The following is a 6000-nucleotide window of genomic DNA, read 5'->3' as shown; positions in this document are numbered from 1 at the left end:
AAATGGAAAATCCGTTACGATATAAAGGGCGTTTTATAAAAAAGAAAGTGTTAGAGCAAAAGCGAAAAGCTTTACCGCGCACAAAACTTATGTAGCTAAATTTTTCTTTGGATTTATCATACTCTAATACCGTACGGTCAGCGTTGTTGAAATTTAAACATGCACTTCTTCAAACATTCACCTACTTTTGCTCGACTTTTGTGTTTCAATCCTTATAGATTCTTTGCTACTGACATGTCCAAGTGTCAGGTTTTCTACCTCAGCAGCCAATGGCGATAAGCGAAATGTTAAAAACAGTTAATTTTTAGTGATTATATCTCGGAAACTATGCGGTAAAACAAATCCAAATTTTACACCTATACGTATTAATATTTAAATTAGTTTTGCCGCAAGTTTAAAGAAAATCTGTAAGTTAATTTTTTACCCAACTAAATTTTAATGATATAAATTGCTAGCAAGTTGTAACAAATGAAGATCTCGATTGTGTCTAATAATATATCGTAGAATATATAATTCTTTCTATGATCCGTGAATTCTGAATCGGAGCAATCAAGTTAAGGAATACCGATTGAATCCTCTTGGAAGTACGCATTGTAATGGGTCGATTCATCAAAGTTTCACGCGCGGGCACGTTTATCTTTGATGGATCAGCCGTCGTGTATGGTGGCTCGGCATTTCCATTACAGCAAAGAGTTAACTTTCGACAGAGACGATTATGTTCTTCCCCGCGCGTGTGACGGCCAGCTAGGGGAGACAAAATTAGTTTTCTTTTTCCTAACAACGGGGCAATTATGCGCGACCGCGCGTGTGTTCGCATGGACAACGCAATAAATAGCTCCGGTAGTTTTTAATGGGCTCTCGTCGAGGGACGCGGTAATCCGTGCACTGTATTCCACGTTCGTTCGCCGTTCCTACAATCCTCGGGGAAGCATTAATGAACGTTAATTAATTTAACATACTTAACGTCAATCCCTTGTCTCGGCTGCGAGGGAACGGCCGATATCCGGACGACGCTCGAATATCCACAGGCCGCGATTCTCGATTGTGGTCCAAGCAGCGTGCTTGCGCAGAGCTTTAGCCGTCGCATTATCCGCTCGAGCTAATACTCTCGCGATTTCGATGAGTAATCGAGCCGGACAATCGACACGCAAATCCAGTACACTGCCATCGATAACCGATCAGCTCGCCGTATTCGAAGTAACATATTTACTCGTTTCATTCTAATTTTTAGATTACACGCAAATTGCATATAATCCTCTATAAACTATAAAAGTCACGAAAAGCCCGTTAATTTAATAAATACCAATAAGTCCGCAGAATAATACACAAAACGTAGTAACAGCCACGGAACAAAGTAATGTAAAATATTAAGTACGGAATTTTGCGTAGGCAGGCCAACGAATTCTCAACGTTTTTTTGTTGTTTTTCACTCGGCGCGGTATCGTACGACGATTAAGCGGGACAACGAATTCTCAACGTTTTTTTGGTGTTTGTCTCTCGGCGCGGTGACGTACGATGTTTTTGCGTGCCTTCGTGTACCTGAAGGTCGCCGCGCTCTCATTCGCTCGCCGAACGTCGGGCCGGCAAGCAGTGGCGAGAGTCGCTCCGTGCGTGTTATTACTTTTCCGTTATCGGCTTCCAGGACTCGATCGCGATCAACGCAGGGATAAAACACTATTGATTTGCACACCTTCATTAGTAACAAGTAACGTTCCTTGACTAATTACTAAGTTTCGACAACTTGTAACGAGAAACGGATTGCGTGTTGAGGCGACGGCTCTTTATCAACGTATACATATTTCACGAGACTAACTCGTCTAAAATTTGAATGTGTACTGTGATACTTTGTCGCGGTTACATCTCGTTTACGCACCGCGCTTTTAATTGTCTATCGATTTCGTGTAATCTGTTCCATTTTCGGGAAAAGAGAGAAATTTGTGCTACTTCGGCGTTCGCGCTGTAAGTCGCTCTGTCGTTCTTCGCAACTCGAACGGGCAGGAAGTACAGAAAATCGCTTATTGCACGTCGTTACATTATGTAAATGATCTCGATGAACTGTTGCAATTAATAACTACTATTTATCGCTGGAAATTTTGTTCACATAACTTATCTCGAGCATTAGTTTGAATGACAAAGACTGTAAAATATCGCATATTATTACCGCAGATTATGCCTCCGGTGCTCGCGTTGCGTTTTATATCGCCAATTCAATAGTGTTTTATCCATTATCCTATTCTTCCGAATCAAATTGTTTTTCGTGCGTTTCGCGGTATTTCACATCGCGTACGGGAGTGTCCGAAATTTCGCGAGTGAGTGTTGTGTGAGTGCCACAAGGAAATCTGAGAGGATGAGGGGGCCAAGGAGGCATCGGGCAACGACGGAGAAATGGTGAGGTATCTTACATTCTTATGTTACTTGCTACTTGTGCGAAATACAACATTTGTTCTGTATTTTTATTTGACTTATTCAAATGATTCGAACGAGGATTCGAATAAGTGTTAGAGACAAAACCGTACGCGTACAATTTTTTGAGTTTATATTTAAAAGAAGGACCTTTTCAGTATTCAATATAATTATGTTAATAAATATCTATTTAAAAAATATAAAATATAAAGTAAATTTACTATAATAATTTCGACTTTACATAATTAATCTATAATAATCATATACATATTTGTATTTTTACAGTACAACATATATAGTGAACGATGCACAACGTCTCTGCTGTCGCGAATCGTATCAGTGAGTGTTAAATTACTTTTTATTTTAATTTGACGTTGCGCATACAATTACTTCTTTGCATGTGTAAAAATTCTTAATAATATACGAAGCCCAATCACAAACTGCGCGCGTTTTGTCATTTCTAGTCCCTATATAAAAAAGGCGTGTTAAGTCTAAAGTCTCGAAGTTTCGTTGTCGCTTTTCCGAGATGCTGATTGGCTCTCTTGCTTGTGCGATACGACATGCTTCAGTTGTGTTATTTACAGCTGTCAAACCATGCGAATTTTTAGAGAGGGCAAATGGCAAAGTGCGCGCTTGTGTTGTCTAATTGTATAAAATACACGAAGGATCTGTATAGCAATATGTAATTTACGTACGAGAACGAATCAATAATTATTCGACATGTGTTTAAAAATTTATTACACCACCAATGAAGAGCTACATTCACGTTACTTTTTAACGTAGTTCCTTTGCGATTATTATTGACACGTAAATCACGATATGACGATGAAATGTCGGTGATATAAATCAGGGAATTGTGTTTTGTAAATTACCGAGGTAATTTCAACTTGGACGAATTCGTCTCTTGTCTGCGAAGTAAACTCTACTATCATTGTACTATTCTGTGAATCATACTCGGAGAGAAGTGGGTCATATTTAAAGCTTTGTATTAGGTTCAGCGCCACGTTAGGGATTTCGAATATAAAACTCCCATCCAATGACTATACCAGCGCGTAATTTCGTAGTCACCGCGGGCTTTCAAGAAAGTTTCCACATAATTCGCGAATGCGAAAGTTAGTTTGAACACTCTCGGCTCATATAAAACGTAAAAAATTGACCACGGTGAGGGGCAGTTTTTAACTTGCGGGTCATCACGCTCTTGTTGCATATACATAAAAGATATAATAAAAGGGGGATCTAGTGTGCCTTACAACCCGAAGAAATAGCGAACAAGTTTGGAAATTTTCTCTTACATTACGTCAAATTAGTATCCGTACTTTGTGGACGTAAGTACATCGTGAATGTTTAACGAATCCGAGAGCAATTCGGCGAGGAAAATAAGTGCTTGTCCGAATTTAAACGGTGTTTACGCACGGGCGCGGAATCGCACGAAATTAGACGGTGCACAACGCGGCACCGACGACTCATCGTACTTGTACCTCCTTGACACGATCGTTCGATCAACCCGTCCGTCGATCCACCCGTTCAACTTCCTTGCCTGCGCCTTGAATGCACCGTAAGATCCTCCGCTGCACTCGAGAGAACCGGTTTTTCGTGCTTGATTTACAAAGCGAGGTTGGTCTTCGACCGTCGCCCCACAGAACTTCATTCTGGTATGTTTTTTCCGCATTCTCGGTCTCGCATTGAATAAAAGCGATAGGCTGAAAACTACGCCTATATATTTTTTTTCGCGCGCTACATCGCAATCTGCAATCCCGGCGGGATTTTTCGAAACGACGGTTATCTCTTATTCGCGAGAAGTCGTCCCGTGGGAAGAGAGTCTAAGATGCGGAGCGTGTCCTCCGAGATTGTAATCCGCGAGCACTTCGCTTTATGCAAATCAGTGATGCAGTGCTCTCTTCTGGTCTTTTATTCCTTTTCTATTTTTCGAAATTTATTTCGTACATTTATATCGCTCGCTAATTTCGGGCTCTTCAGTCGCGTGAAATAAGACAAAAATATGGATCGCGACAATTTAAGGCGGGATATTTAATATTTCATATTCGATGTGTTACGACTGTTTCAACAATTGCATTTCACTGTTCGAATATTTTCTACTCGAAATTATTATCGTTGCTGCGTCGAAGTTTATGAATGACGCGGAGACTGGGTATACTCCTCCAGCCGAGCTTTATTTCCGAAACTTATTTCGCGTCAACGGGTTGGATGCACCGCGGTATCATCAATCCCTTGCATTTTCCACCGCGTCGTGCAGCCACCCAAGAATCCTCGCGGTGTCGTTTTGACGCGCGCCCTGAGGAAATTGTCAAGCTCTGACGACTGATATGGATTTCGTTCTCCTTACTTTGCGCCGCCTATCTCGACGGCTTCTAATTTATCTCCCTCGTCGCTCCCGACAGCGTGCAAAAACGATGGCTTCGCGACGCTACGGCGCTCGACCTCGCGAGCAAATTTCGCAATTATCGCATTTTTAACAAAGTTATCTAAAAGTTTTATCTGATAAAATATCAATCTTATTTCTCGGAATACTCCAAGTTCCCTCGAGAGAACCCTGCTCGATTATACGGTGCATCATGTTTCATTACATTCGATAATGTTTTTTTTATGTTATTCTTTATACAGATTTTTCAAATTATTTGTGCAATATTGCGCACTTTGAAAAAATTATTTTTACAGAAATCGTAGCTTTTCGTATATGTAATTTCTCCCGCGACTTCTGTCGCATGTTAAATTGGTCGAAATGTGTTACTATTTTCACTGTGACGCGCTGTTTTTTTTCTGTACTACTTATTCAAAACTTAATTGTCTCGCGGTCACGCTCGTAACATTTGCTCTCTGACATATTAGCTTTAGTTTTTCGCCTCTTACCACTCTCTTCCGTCTCTATGGTGCCGTTATGAACTTTTCTAGACAGAAAGAAACTTCTTGTTTGCGAGTTCATGTCCTCGTGCTTCTTTTAGTCTTTCAAGTAGTATCGCATTAAGAGATACATAACGAAACGTTGTCGGATTTATAAAAATTTAAGTAACCAATAGCCGCTTTACGCATTGTCCGGATATTAAATTTGGTGTTTTTCATACTGTCAATATTTTTATTCGCATATTTGTTTACGATTTTATGCATTCTCGTCCGCAAAATTTATGCAGTAAACTTTTCTCTGCAATATACGTTACGTATATTTGCGTATATTTAGTTTTTATTTTTATGCTTTTACGTTATGTTTATAAAACCAATACTCCTTCTATTTTTGTTTCGACATAGTTTAGTAGGTTAATAATGAAATTCACGGTAACTGATTATCAGCTGTTTTCCAAATCAGTAGCGTGTGCGATGAATTTTAATTTATTCTCTTTCTGCTATCTTGATCTCCTCGTTGTTTTGCCCTCGTCGATCACTCTTTGTAAAATTCAATTGTCATAAAAGTAACCTTTTAGCCCGAAGATTATATTCTATAAATAATTTCAGATTATAACATAAAATCGCTGTATTTTTTCGAGAATTGCCAGAATTTGGAATAACAGTGTTAAAAGTCGTAAACAGAAAGTGCAGTAAAAGTTTATAATATTTTTAAACCTTCTTAAAATAATTTTATTTAAA

The 6000-nt window shown here is 39.4% G+C and overlaps 1 protein-coding gene across 2 annotated transcripts in view; it reads left to right on the top strand.

Moving 5' to 3' along the window:
- Positions 1–6000, top strand: part of LOC105567182 (serine/threonine-protein kinase 25) — a 115579-nt gene that overhangs the window by 27426 nt on the left and 82153 nt on the right. The window lies entirely within an intron of this gene.

This window comes from Vollenhovia emeryi, unplaced genomic scaffold (assembly GCF_000949405.1).
Source record: "Vollenhovia emeryi isolate VEMERY1.0 unplaced genomic scaffold, V.emery_V1.0 DF939140.1, whole genome shotgun sequence".
Taxonomy (NCBI): domain Eukaryota; kingdom Metazoa; phylum Arthropoda; class Insecta; order Hymenoptera; family Formicidae; genus Vollenhovia; species Vollenhovia emeryi.
The sequence above is the reverse complement of the archived record's forward strand: the minus strand, read 5'-3'. Positions and strand labels throughout refer to the sequence as shown.